This window comes from Agelaius phoeniceus, chromosome 1, assembly GCF_051311805.1.
Source record: "Agelaius phoeniceus isolate bAgePho1 chromosome 1, bAgePho1.hap1, whole genome shotgun sequence".
In the NCBI taxonomy this organism is placed as follows: Eukaryota; Metazoa; Chordata; class Aves; order Passeriformes; family Icteridae; genus Agelaius; species Agelaius phoeniceus.
Window position 1 is genome coordinate 41,654,823 of NC_135265.1, and position 13,321 is coordinate 41,668,143.

General features: G+C 39.0%; 1 protein-coding gene across 7 annotated transcripts in view; it reads left to right on the forward strand.

Annotated features, from left to right (window-relative positions):
• The window catches only part of RBMS3 (RNA binding motif single stranded interacting protein 3), a 705,639-nt gene that overhangs the window by 636,954 nt on the left and 55,364 nt on the right, over nt 1-13,321 (forward strand). The gene's annotated exons all lie outside the window — the stretch shown is intronic.

Genomic DNA, 13,321 nt, shown 5'->3' on the forward strand with positions numbered 1-13,321 from the left:
TTAGCTGTACAGCAACATGGATATATCTACATATCTTTTTAGTTGCAAAAGTCTCTCATCCCAATTTGCAGCCTCTTTTCCACACCCCTCAGCTCTCTGGAGGCAAGTTCTTCAGCTCTCTCACAAGGCAGGGAGCATAGTGTGGGACTGACTGGGCACCCAATTCCTGCTGCTGCACCTCTCTGCAGACCCTGGGGGAACTTTCCATCTCAGTGGAGAAAAGCGGTTGCTGTATTCCTTGTAGGGAGATGAAATGTATTGAAATGCACAGCTAACATCAGTCCTGTATTGAAATATTTGGATTTAATAGCATACCACAAGAAGTCTTGGATGTGTGTATTTGATGAGTTATGAGACTTGTGGAAGCCAGAGAAGTTCCAATCCTTGCAGAAAGACTCCCTTTCTAAAAGAAAAACCTAAGCACTCTACCAATCCCAGATTTTGTGTATTTGTGTGTTTGAGTTTTATTTGACAATATTGAGCAAAGCATTTTTTTTGCAGTGCTAGTATAGGTATTATTATGAAGTAATTAAATGTATTTACCCCTTAGTAATGTCATGAAGAAAAAAATTGTCTTTTATAGTGAGTAGCACCCTCAAAATGCTGAGTTAAATTGGTGTTCACTGTGAACCAGAGAGTCATGTCAAAAAAGGGAAGTGTGATTCTAGATGGAAAAGCAGAGGGACAGTGGATAAGTGGTCTATCATTTCTGTTCCAGTCTCATTGCTGTTGTGGGTCGCTTCCATGTTTTTTCTGTAGCAATCCTGGACTCTTCACTGACAGATTTTTCCCATATGTTTCCAAAGATTATGTTCTTAAGAGGACATGAGGCATTTAGTACCAAGGAAGCATAAAAACCAAAAAGGCGGAACTACCATTCCCCAGGTTTCATTCAGAGATGAATTCTTTATTAGAAATGTCTGAAAACTTGTCAGAGTATTGCCACACAGAGAATTCAGGAGACTTCAGAATTAATGGTCTGTTTTGAAAGAAAATAAAGAATCTGTGTTCATTTTAAGTTTCTGTAGTTCCATGCCTAACTATATATAGACTCTATTCTAGGCACCTCCATAACTAAAAGAAAAAAAAAAAAAAAAAAAAAAAAGAAAAGATTACAATAAAGTTGGCAGAATTAAGGATGTGAGTTTTGGTAATCCTGTGAGCTGATGAAACTGGGAACTTTCCAATTTGGTTAGCTTTGTGTTTCTTCTTATAAGCTAGTTTTCCATGCTACTATCTAAATTGCCACCACTTTACTTCATAATATTTTATGAGGTGATTGATTGTGGCATGTGACGTCCCCCTGGACACCACTGCAGATAAATGTTACATTCCCCTTGCCCCAGGAAGGAGAACATTTTGTTAAGCCTCTATTATTCTTTGTCAGTAGAGATGAACTCATACAGAAAGCATAGTTTGAATTGCTCAAACAGTGGTGGTTAATTCTTTGTTTTGATTATAAGTATCTACTAAATCATGTTACTGGATGATTAGCTTTTCATTTCCAACTGAAAGTCCTACTTGATATTTATGTATAATTTAACAGCACGTAGTGTCCCTCATGACAAAAAGACAGGCAGAGAGCCATGCTGTAGAGGAGACAAAGAGGGTTTTTCACTCAGCTTGCTGTGCACAGACAGGGCAGTGTTCTCCCAGACTGGCAGCCTTGCTGACAGGAGGGAAGAGCTGTGCTGCACAGCACTACCATCCTGTGTCTGTCTGTCCCTCCTCTGCCTGCCCATCTCATCTCCCTTCCCACCTGCCTCCCTGTGCAGCAAATACAAAGCTCTTTCTTCAGCGATATCCCCTGCAGTAGCTTGGCCTGTCAGACATTTTTGTCCTTTATTTCCCTTTGTATATCAATTTCTGCCACATTTTCCTGATGTGTGCATGTGTGCATTCTGTATCCATTTACTTGGTGGATTAAAAAGCCCGCTATAGTAAAAGATTGTATCTCCAATTCCTTCTGTAGCTTTTTAACTACAACCAGATAAACTTCTGACCCTAACAAACAAAAATGACATATATATTAACTCAAAATATTTGAGTATACTGGTCTCCCTTCTCAGCCTTGTTTGTCTTCTTACGTCTGTGATACTCTTAAAAACAGAAAACAACCAAAGCTGCATTTTGTAAGAAAACAACAGTCAGAACATTTTTGTCCTAAAAAGGATGCTGCAGGTATAGAACTGATATTGTAGGACATTGCTAGTAAACAACTGCAGATACATTTTTTAGAGGGGTTTTATTTTTGGTTATCAGTGATTTTTGCTGGTCTTACTCCAAGATCCATGGAAAAATAATATCAAATAGGTTGAGGTATCATTGCTATTTCTAAATAAGTAGTATTGAAAATAAACTTCTGCTGGCATAGTAGGGTCATACATGAAAACTTCTCACACCTTAATGCTTACACAACCTTCAGGGTTTTGGACAGCAGTATTCCTGAATCATGTGGATATGATGAAAAATCTACCTGGAGGTTCATGTGTGATTCAGACATTGTTGAAATATGTGTCTTTTGTGAGTTGAACCTTCACCACTTTTTCCCATATTGCTTTCACTGTGTCAAAGTACAAATACCTAAAATTTGGCAGTTTCATTGCTTTGCCATGTACCCTGGTTGTTCTCCACAATTTTAATGGAAGACAAGCTCCAAAAGAGTTACAGCAGTGTGAGTTTGGATTAAAATTGGCAAAACATTTAATGCACTGATGATAGTCCAGGCTCAGTTTAGTTAACTATATCTTTCAAAGAACAGTGCTTACTCTTCTATGTTTGAAACAAGTCTTATTTTTCATTACTGCCTCAGGATAAGGATAGACAGATAGTGATGACAGAAGGAAAACATAAATGGGATAAGAGTTATTCTGAGACTTATAACATTTGCCGTATTACTGTGTATTTCGTGTAGTCCCTGAAGGCTGTTTGAAAGTAATGGGGATACTTTGAAAAGCATGTTTGCAACTCAATTCACATGTAGACAGCCTCATTTTTATTGATAGGGGCATTTGTAAAAACCATTTTTATTCAAATCTTTATTGCAAAAAATGCATGTACTCTTCTTCTTTGAAGGCAATTTTTTTAATGAACCAACAGAAATGTGCTACCTTAATACTCAGTGTACACACTGGTTTTACACTTACCCTCTTTTACTTCCAAGTAAAACTGTGTATGCAATCACTGGGTATACACAGATAGATGTTCTTGTCAATCTGGAATAGTTTCTACATAAAAGCTGGAGAAAAGGAGTATGCCAGTGGCAGCAGGAAGGCTGTAAGCAGAGCAGCATATGGAAAAATGTACCACTATAAAGATATAGATAAATTATAATGATAAAGTATATTAGGGAGAACTTCTGTTCTGGAAGATTCTCAGGCCCTTACAGTCCTTCTAGAGAGGTCAATGTCTTAACAAATACCCTTAATATTTTTTCTGTCATCCTTCCTGTGGCCCGTGGCTGAATGGAATCCGTCTGTCTTTAAAAGCACCAACAAAAACATGTCTTTTTTCATAAGCAGTGTAAACCCCTAGCTTGGTGAGAAGCGAGGCTGAATAAGGGCTCCAGATCCTTGCTTCTTGATTGTTGTGCATGAGTGTAGTAGCATAAAAGGTACAAATTGTTCAACTGGAATGGATCAGTTTTCATTTTCTCACTAGCGACTCTGCTGCTTTGGATAATACCCAAAATACCACAGCAGTTTCAGTGTTTTGATTCCTACACTCTGGAACAAAGAAGTTCCTTGTGCTCCAATCCACATCCCTCTCCCAAGACAGCTTTCTCTACCTCACGTTTATTGCTCTACCTTTTTAGTAAACAGAGCCAGGAATCTATCTTGAGTTTGCCTGTTTGAGTGTAAGAAAACAAAATATATCCTCCGCAGACTGTTGAGTCCTGCCTCCAAGATGAAATGTGAGAATTCAGCTAGCTGGTATGAAAAGTAAACAGGAAATAATCCTTAGAAATTGGAATCTTCAGCAAGTCTTTCAACTTTTAGCTGTGTATTTTTAAGAGGTCCTTTGAAAATGAACTTACTTGAACTCTTAAGGCTAAAGTGTTTAGAGCTTGAAATAACTAACCAAATACCAATGACAAAGTTCTGCTGAGCAATTTTAATTCCAGTGTTTCCCGAGGCAGAAAATCAAGGACTGCAAATTCTATAACTCTGATAATCAAGGCAGTAATTGGCAATGTTCCTTTGGGGCAGGCAGGCTCACATGAGGTCAGTTCTGCCTCCCTCTCACCCAGCACCCACTGTATACAGATGTTGTCTCAGTGCTACCTAAACAGGTTTTTCAGAGGCTGGTGAGCGTGTGCTTGCTGACTTCCTTTAGTGCCAGGTGTTGTTGTTCTGAGGAGAGTACCTAGGACAGAAAAGCAGTGCCTGAGTTCATCTAACTTAGACCTCTAAAAGAAAACAGGTGTAAGAGATTCAGCCAAGTTAGATCTCCTACTCAAGTGTAGCAGTTTTTAAGTCCAATTATACAATGCTTCTGGAATCATATCAAAGTATTGCTCCAGTCCTTTGTTCTGCTGTTGTAGAAATTAATATGAATGCCAGAAAAAGATACATTTAAGTTTGATTGCCAACATTTTTTGACACTCTGTTGGAGCCCCCTAGTGAAATGGAGCATTTTTTTGTGATGGCAGCAAGACACACCACATATGGATTCACTTAGAAAACATGGACAGGAGAACCACAAATGTTTCCAGTAGACAAGCCCTTGCATTTGAGGAACTTGTGATGTGCTGTTTTATCCTAAAAAGACTTCAGAGCTCTAGTAAAATTTTCTTTTCTTTCAAATATTCTACAGATAGCATGAACACTAAATGTATAAACCATCAGTTTGTTTAAAGACATTTACATTAGTGGAAAAAAAACATAACGTCTATCTTCATATAAATCTATAAACATAAATGAAAAAGATATTTGGAAAAGAAGGCAGCTGACACTAAATTTGAAAGGTTCCCCAGAGTTTCTTGAAGCCAGGAAATTCTGGTTGAGGTTATGGAATATTGATTTCTTTTTAACAGAAAAGATGCAACCTTACCCATCAACCTTCATTGTCAAGATAAACCTTAATGCAGCAGCTGTTTAAAAGCAGTTTTATCAAAGGGGACTATTTTTTAAAAAGATAGTTATTAATCAATAGACATTAGAGTACCTTCTGTGGAAGAATGTAGTGCATTTTAAAAAAAATCAATGCCTCATTTTGTACAAAGCCTGCATTCTGCTTTCACTTTTCCCAGTCCGTGTACATCATCTAAGAATATCAGCAATACTTAATTTATCTCCTATTAATATATGTAACAACTCTGTTTTCATGGAGATTTGCATTTTCATCATGTCGTAGACATCTTTTTGTGAAAATCTTTTCTTAGGATTTTCTCTCTTCTGAGAAGCTGAGGCCTCAGAAACAAAATGTAAACAGTGGTTATCTGCTGCTGTGAATGCATCAGGTGTGTCTGTGATTGGGCCATTTTGAATGTCTACAATTAATGGCCAACCACAGACCAGATAGCTTGGACTCTCTGTCCAAGCCAGCTGCCTTTGTTATCATTCTTTTCTTAGCTTAGCCAGCCTACTGAGAGACGAAACCTTTCCTTCTATTTCTTTTTAGTATAGTTATAATGTAATATATATATCATAAAATAATAAATCAAGCCTTCTGAACATGGAGTCAACATTCTCGTCTCTTGCCTCATCCAAGAACCCCTGTGAACACTGTCACGCATCAAGTTTTAGATTTGCACAAAGTCAAAATCCTGAACACAAATCTGTAAGATTCATATGTTTTGTTTGCCATTTTGAGCAAAAATTCCTAATTTTGTGAGCACTGGTCAAGTTACGTATGTATCAGGTGGTAGATTAGTAAGTAGGCAGATTGTGATAGGATCAGGAGAGAGTGGTGGACTCTGTAAATGTATGCTATTAATGATAGACCAAGAATTAGATGAATCAGTTTGCGGAGAGTAACAGGCTCAGCAGAGTGCTGAATTTAGCTCACCATCAGGTATTTTGCCCTGTGTGATGTATTCTGGTTATGCACACATATGTGTGCAGTGAACAGGCTGAGGCACGTGACATGTGTGTGTTACAGTCTTCTCAAATTTACCCTCTATCATGAACCTTTCTCTTGTTTTGTGCCTAGCATTGTCTGCTGTCTTGCAGTTGATGCTGATGTTACCCACCTTCCACAGAGAGCACTCTGCTCTGCTGGCTTACAACAAATCAGACGATGTGTGTGTCGTAAGCTGGACCCCAGCCTGCTTTTAACACAGGTGGTCATGTGGTGCAATTGCCAAACACGCGAGTTCTATGATGGTAGAAGGGAAAGGCAACAATTTTCATCTGCCACAGACAGCAAAGAGCTTTGAATGTGCTCTGTGTTCTGAGAGCACAGAGGTTTCACACTAGTTGGTGGCAAGGCTGGGAATAATCTCTGGGTGGCTTTCCCATGATGGAGATGTGGTTCTCATTTCCATAGTGCAGTTAAGAATACAAGATGTTACCAGAGGACTGTTCACCAGTAGAAGGGGACCTGGATCTCCTTTCTGCCTTCTGAACTCCATCCCTACAACTGCAGGAAATCTGCATTTCCATTTACAGAAGAAGCATTGGGCAGCTTTGGAGAAGGAAACAGGTTCTGGGATTCTGCAAACCCAGAAGAGGATTTTTGAGGAAAGCCTGTGATTTACAAGTAGAGTAATGCCAGGGCACCACTCTAACTGTGATAACTCCAAAATAGGATTTATAAAGACTGGCACAACCTGTAAAAGCTGTAAAGTTGAATTCTTGTTAGTGGCGGATCAAGTCGAGTTTCAGGCTGTTGACAAGATGTCCTTTTATAAACAATTGAAAAGGAAGAAAATGATGTATGAATCAAAGTGTAATCTTCAAGGTTAATTAATTTACTATTTTTTTTAAATATGGTATTTATTTGAGGTTTTGTCACAGAGGCTTCAACTGGTTTTGAAAGAAAATTCCAAATGGAAATCATGCATACTTGTTTAGCTACAGATGTATTTTATAGCTATATTTTTCCTTGCTGCAGTACCTTTTTTACCTGAGCCTTCCTTTCCTCACACTGGCTTCAAAGAATACATGTAGGCTTAGAGCACTTAGTGACAGATACTTTTTCATCTGCCACTGATCAGCTTTTTGACCTTGAAGAAAACATCTTTCTCTTAGGCTCAGTTTCAGATTTTTCTTTTTTCAAATCCCAATCTATTTAAATTATAAAACTGTCATAGTGCTAAATAGTTTTTAGTAGAAGTTTGTGAAAAGTCTGGTGGAACAAGAGCCTATATTGACTGATGCCTCTAAACACATCCTCACAGTGATACTATTAGGGTTCAGGGTTTTCATGTTAGTAATTAAAATAAACCTGTCCTAGCTACAGAAGGAAATACTGGATCTGATTTTTACCAGTATAAATCAAGAGTTAACTTCACTTAAGAAAATTGAATTGCATAGGTGTGAAAAAGCAAGAATTAGAAGAGAATCATGCCTGCAGCAATAAGCTGATGAAGGAGACTCTGGCACCTTCTTAATCCTTGGAACAACAGCACTTCCATAAATTACCATTATGTTACGCCAAGTGTATTCAAGGACCAATTTACATAAGTAGGGGAAACTAGCTAATCTATGTGTTACTTACAACTGCATCATGATTTTTCTAGTGCAGGACTAGTGTAAAAAAATTATAATAATACACTCTAAAGACTTAGCGACCAGTTTATAAGATTCAAAATTCCTGTGTCCAGAAACCATAGATAGTCACAGAATATTCTGAGTTGGAAGAGACCCACAAGGATCATCAAGTCCAACTCTTCAGTGGATGGCCCATACAGGGATCGAAACCAAAACCTTGGCATTATTAACACCACGCTCTAACCAACTGAGCTAATCTCAGTGGCATGTTACATAATCCCTTGCAAAACCCGATTAAATACTTTGATTTTATGCCTCTTGATAATCCTATCAGGAGGTTTGTTTCAAAACACCTTTGCTCTGAGGCTTAGCACTCAGTTTTTAATTTCCAATTTAAAGGTGCTCCTATTCATTTTGCCTCCATCTGTTCTTGGTGAAAAATTCTTCCTAAGTTCAGTAACTGTTGTCCTTTCTCAGTGTTCACCACATTAATTTATAAACAAAAATGTTACCTGCATTTTCAATTTAGGTTAACTATGTTAACATCACTTCATTTGCAGTAATGTAAGGATTTTAGACCTCTGGCTGCAACAATGACCCTTCTTTGGATCTATTCCACTTTGAATTCATTTTTCTGGGGCAGCCAATGCTCACAGGATTCAAGCCTTTTGTGCAAATAGCTTTAATACTTCCTTCTCTTCTCTGGGACGGCTTTGCTGCATTGTAAAATATCTTTCTTCCCTTGTGCTCATGACTGGTAATGCCGTCATCCTAAATTCACGGATATACCCAGGTTTTCTCCTTCTTCCATGTTTCCAGCAGATGCTCCTACATGATAAAGGAAACCACATGTTAGCTTGATTGACTTGATGAATTTGTGCCTTGCTCTGCTTATTCCAGTCCTTCCTGTATGGTATTCTAATTTGCCACTTAATGTGCCTTACAACTTTGCAATTTCCCCAAATATTATTCAAGGGAATTATTAAAAACATTGGATGAGAGCAATCCTGAGGGAGATGTTAGTGACCCTCCCACTGAAGTAGTATAGCTTGTCTTTTAGCATAACCTGTTATCATTTCTGCTTTAGTTAATCCTTTAACATCCCCAAAGTTTAGTAATTTCTGGCTGTAGCACTGCCTGAAATACTTTATCGACCTTCAGAGAGTTTAGATCTGCTGCATGTCCTTTGTTGAGAAAATAGGTTATTTTATTTTAAAAAATGAGGTTAGCTTGATCTACCTTTGATTTATCTATGTTCTATCTTCATTAATATCCTTTAGTCCTGGCCACTTGACCTATGCTCATATGTTCCAGCTCTGCAATAGAGATGATCCAGTCCTGCTTCCTCAATTCACCTTGAGTTCAGTGACTTCTCTGGGTTTTTCATCTCCTTTGTCTGTATTCATTTTTCTACCTCATTCTCTGAGTGCTGCCTCTGCTGTCTGCTGGTTCATGTAGGAAATTGAGAGAGTGTCCTTATTCTGCTGGGGCTCCTTCTGAAACACCTTAATGTGTCCCCCACCTGCCCTGCATGGGGAGCCAAGCTCTGGGTTCTCTCCTCGGTTTTTACTTATCTATGTAAGAAACCTTTTGTTAAGTGTTTGAATATCATTTGCAAAGTCTCAGGTAGACTTATAGTGAATTTTATTTCTGGCCTCCAAATGTAGCATTTTCTTGCCTGTTTTTTCCTCCCTTCTGTGTTCATTCCTGATATATAGTTGAGGGGTCTGAGTAAGTGGCTGATTAATTAGCACCTTCTCAACTGTAACTGCTGAAGCATCTTAATAACATAATTATTTTTAAATTATTTTTGCAGAGGCAGTGCTAACAATTTATTTTTTTATCTCAGTGTATAAATGTAGGCTGTGATCTGACACTCTGGAAGTTAGAAACATTCAAGATACCATAAGTAGTAGCTTATTATTGAAACTATTGAATGTAGTCAGGTCTAACAGTATTTGACATTCATTTTGAACTGTCATAGTAAAATGCTTTCTTTTCATTTCAAATGTCCTTAGAAAGAATATAATATTGACCTAAACTTTGCAGTACAGAGGCAAATCATGTGTATCTTTCCTAAACTGATTTTAGTCCCACTGAAGTGGAGTAATTGCTTAATTACAGTTTTCAGGTTGTAACCTTGTGGCCTTGTTTTCCTCTCAAGGCAGTGTGAATTAGGATTAAGTCCATGCATTCAGCAGTGTTTGCCACAAAGCCTCTTGTGAGTCAGTGGTATCTGCAGTGCTGTTGAGAGGATGGTTTCAACCTCTTTCTTACATGATTGAGAAAACAAATAGTGAAATGTAATAGCATAAACACTGAACATTCTTTGGCTGTTTCATAGTGGATTGATGAAGAATGAGTTGTGTAACACAGTGAACAGAATCTGAAGAATTTTGAAGGAGTGCCAAGTTGTTGTTTAGTGAAATCACTACCTTTGGACTACCTGTCAAAGAGATGCACTTCCAGCAGAGTAGGTTCTCTTATCAAATTGCCTATTGTTAACAAGAAACTGGAAATTAGGGGCTGAAATCTCACTTCTTATTTTTATGGTTTAAATGCAATTTTTTATTTCTTGTTACTGACTACAGGCTCTTGTTAAAGGATGTCTACTGGACAGCCTTTCCCAATCTGTGCCTTTTACATAAGCTACCTGGAATGTTTTGTAATGTCTGCAGGTCTTGTTGTTGAGGAGGGACCCTGTCTGTAACATCCACCCCAAAGCCCAGGTGTAGCCTTTCACCACTGTGCTTTTCTGAGTGAGCAATTGAGTGGAAGTTATCTTTTCTCTATGCATGGCAAACCATACATGCACATCCCAAAGCAGGAACACAATTGGGTTCTTCATTATCAGTTGTCTGCTTCTGCCTCCTAAAATGCTGTAAACTCACAGAGTGTGGAGTCCTCATGGGGGGTTCAGTCTGGGGTAACTTGGATGATTACTTCAGCTTCAAGCTTAGGATCACAGGATTGACACCCTGCTACTGATCCCTGTGGTGGAACAAGAGGGCTGCATGTGATTCACACAGCACACAGCCTGCTTTCAAACAGCCTTTGTACTTTTGCAGTACGGCAATCTGCAAATCATTATGCACCCCCTCTTTGCCCAATCCACACAGGATGTGAGTCTGTGTCAGCTCCCAGCTTGGTAGCCTTCCTCCTTAGCACTATCAATAAAAACCTCCTTTTTGCAGCTTTGGAGGTTACTGGTCTACTGCCTGCCTCTAGCCAAGAAGGTGGGGGTGGGTGTCACATTCACAGATGTCCCACATCTGACAGGGTTGTGGCTAGAAGTGTATTTTCCGTAGGCAGGTAGGGGAAGAGACCCACCACTGTAAATCTGGTTCATCTGCACTGCCACAGCTGCTCCTGGCTAACCCAGAGTTCAGTGGTCCAGGAGAACAAGCAGTGTTCCAGGGAAAGCATGGTTGTATGTATTCCACCACTGACATTTCTTCCTGCTGGCAGGCCACGTCATTTTTGTGGAAAGGAGAGGATTGCTCTAGCTGTACTTATTTTAAATGAGGATGAAGTGTTTGATGCAATGATTGTTTCCTGGTGCTTGTCACAGTTCTTTCTTTAGGGAGAGAAAGGGGTGGACATTTGTCAGGAGCAGTTTGAGTGTTTCTGATAGACAAGCAGATGCAGAGCCCCATCTCACTGATTTGTGTCTGTGGAAGTAGCTAAGCTGTATTAGCTCCCTGGCTAACTCCACTCCAAGTGCAGCAAGCAAAGACACTCATCATCACAGCTAAAGTTGTGACAGGCCACATCTTGCCTCAGGAACAGCACAGGAATAAGAAAAATTTGAAGTGAAAGACCTGTGTAATTCCCCTAGTTTCATGCTGCTTTCTGCAGACAGTAACATCCTATTCACATCTTCAGCTTTTGCTTGATACCCAATTTTATAACATTTCAGCCTAAGTCTTCACAGGTATTCAACACCTTGGGCTATTGGTTCTACCAGGAGATAACTATAAAGCAAATTTTAGGCAGCTGGTTAGAGCATGGTAATGGTGGGAGAAACTGGTCTTTGAAAGGGAATCCTGATACTGCTGCTGCTGCCCAGAGAAGAGTTATGGCTCAGAGCTCAGATTTGGACTCACACAGCAAACATACCTTCAATCCATGCCAGTGTTAAAAGCATGGACCTGGAGTAGGTCCTGGGAACTCCATACTAGTTTGGCCCTTTCCTTTGCTTTGCCTCCACTTTCCAGGATAGAAAAGCAAGATAATTTATCCTTGGATGACAATGTTCAGGTTTGGCTACAACCCTGAGAAACATTTCACTTGGCTCACACAGGTGATGTGCATGTCTTTGAGATTCTGGACTTCATACTTCAGTGGGTAGTAACCATGGATGTTTGCACTGGGATAATAGAAATGTACCAATGTGTGTAACTGCATCCATTCAGGAAAAAAAAAAAAAATTGGACGTGTGTAAGCCAGGTGAACTCATTATAAACATCTTGTTATAGAGCTTGGGAAGCTTCAAGTACCACAACAGAAGAGAACTTCCTCACAATATTCAAAATATGTACATTTTTTATTCTTCCTAGAGTTTTACATGCCATTCAAATCTGTCTTCCAGATAAAAATCAGTGATACGGGTCATGGCTCTGAGAGTATGGGCTGTGGTGATTAGCAATGATCTGTTTGTGGTGATATTTGCCTGCTTCCACAATATGCAATGTATTTGAATCCTCTCTGAGCTTCTTTTCATTATTTTGTTCAACAGACAAGTGAAGGAGTAAGTAGAAACATGCCATGAGTGCTGTTGTATCGAGTGAAGTATGAGACTGCTTTGCTGTTTCCTTTCATCTGCTTGGCTAAGCTGGGACAATATGTAACCAGGCGTTATGCAATATTTGTTCTTCTTCTCACAGCATAAAAAGCTATGTTAACACTTTTGTGCTGGTTAAAGTCTTGTGGATAAATACAGGGACAGAACTCTTTGACATTAACAATTCCAATATCCAGTATAAGTCATAAGAGCATCACAGGCATTACTTTTGTATGTTATATGTGCTGAAGGACAATAGTTTTACTCAAATGTGGTGGTTTCCCTCTGAGAAGTATTTTCTCTGTTTCAAAGAATGCTATCTATCATTCTGACATGCTCCAAAGTGGAAGCCCAAGCCAAACAAATCAAGCAACAGCAAAATCAGCAGAAGGCTAGAATATGTGACAGACAAAGACTAAAATCCCAAAAGAATCTTCTGTCAGGCACCCATTTGTACCCTAGGTATCTCCTTTTAATGAGTTTCTGTGAAGTCAGTGAAAATTAATGTGAAATTCTTTAGCGTCGCTGTGAGCGAGTCCATTTTGTTGACCTCTGAGTGAGGAACTACAGAAAATGTCACGAGCTGCAGCCAGCTGTTCATGCCTCCTGCATGATCTGCTTAGACCTTAAAGCAGCTGACCCTTAGATATACCCAAATAGCAAGTTTATAATAAATACACCTGAGCTGAAGGGAGAAGATGAATTACCATCTTTAAAATATAGGACAGTTGCCAGAAAGTTTTAAAATTTTCTCTGTAGAATATGGGGCTTGGAATGCAACTTCCTGAAAGTGATGAATCGGTTCTGATGATTGATATAAGGCTCTAATTTTCCTGAAGGTTTTCAAAGGCTTCTGAAATGTTTCTGAAATATTCTAGTAATT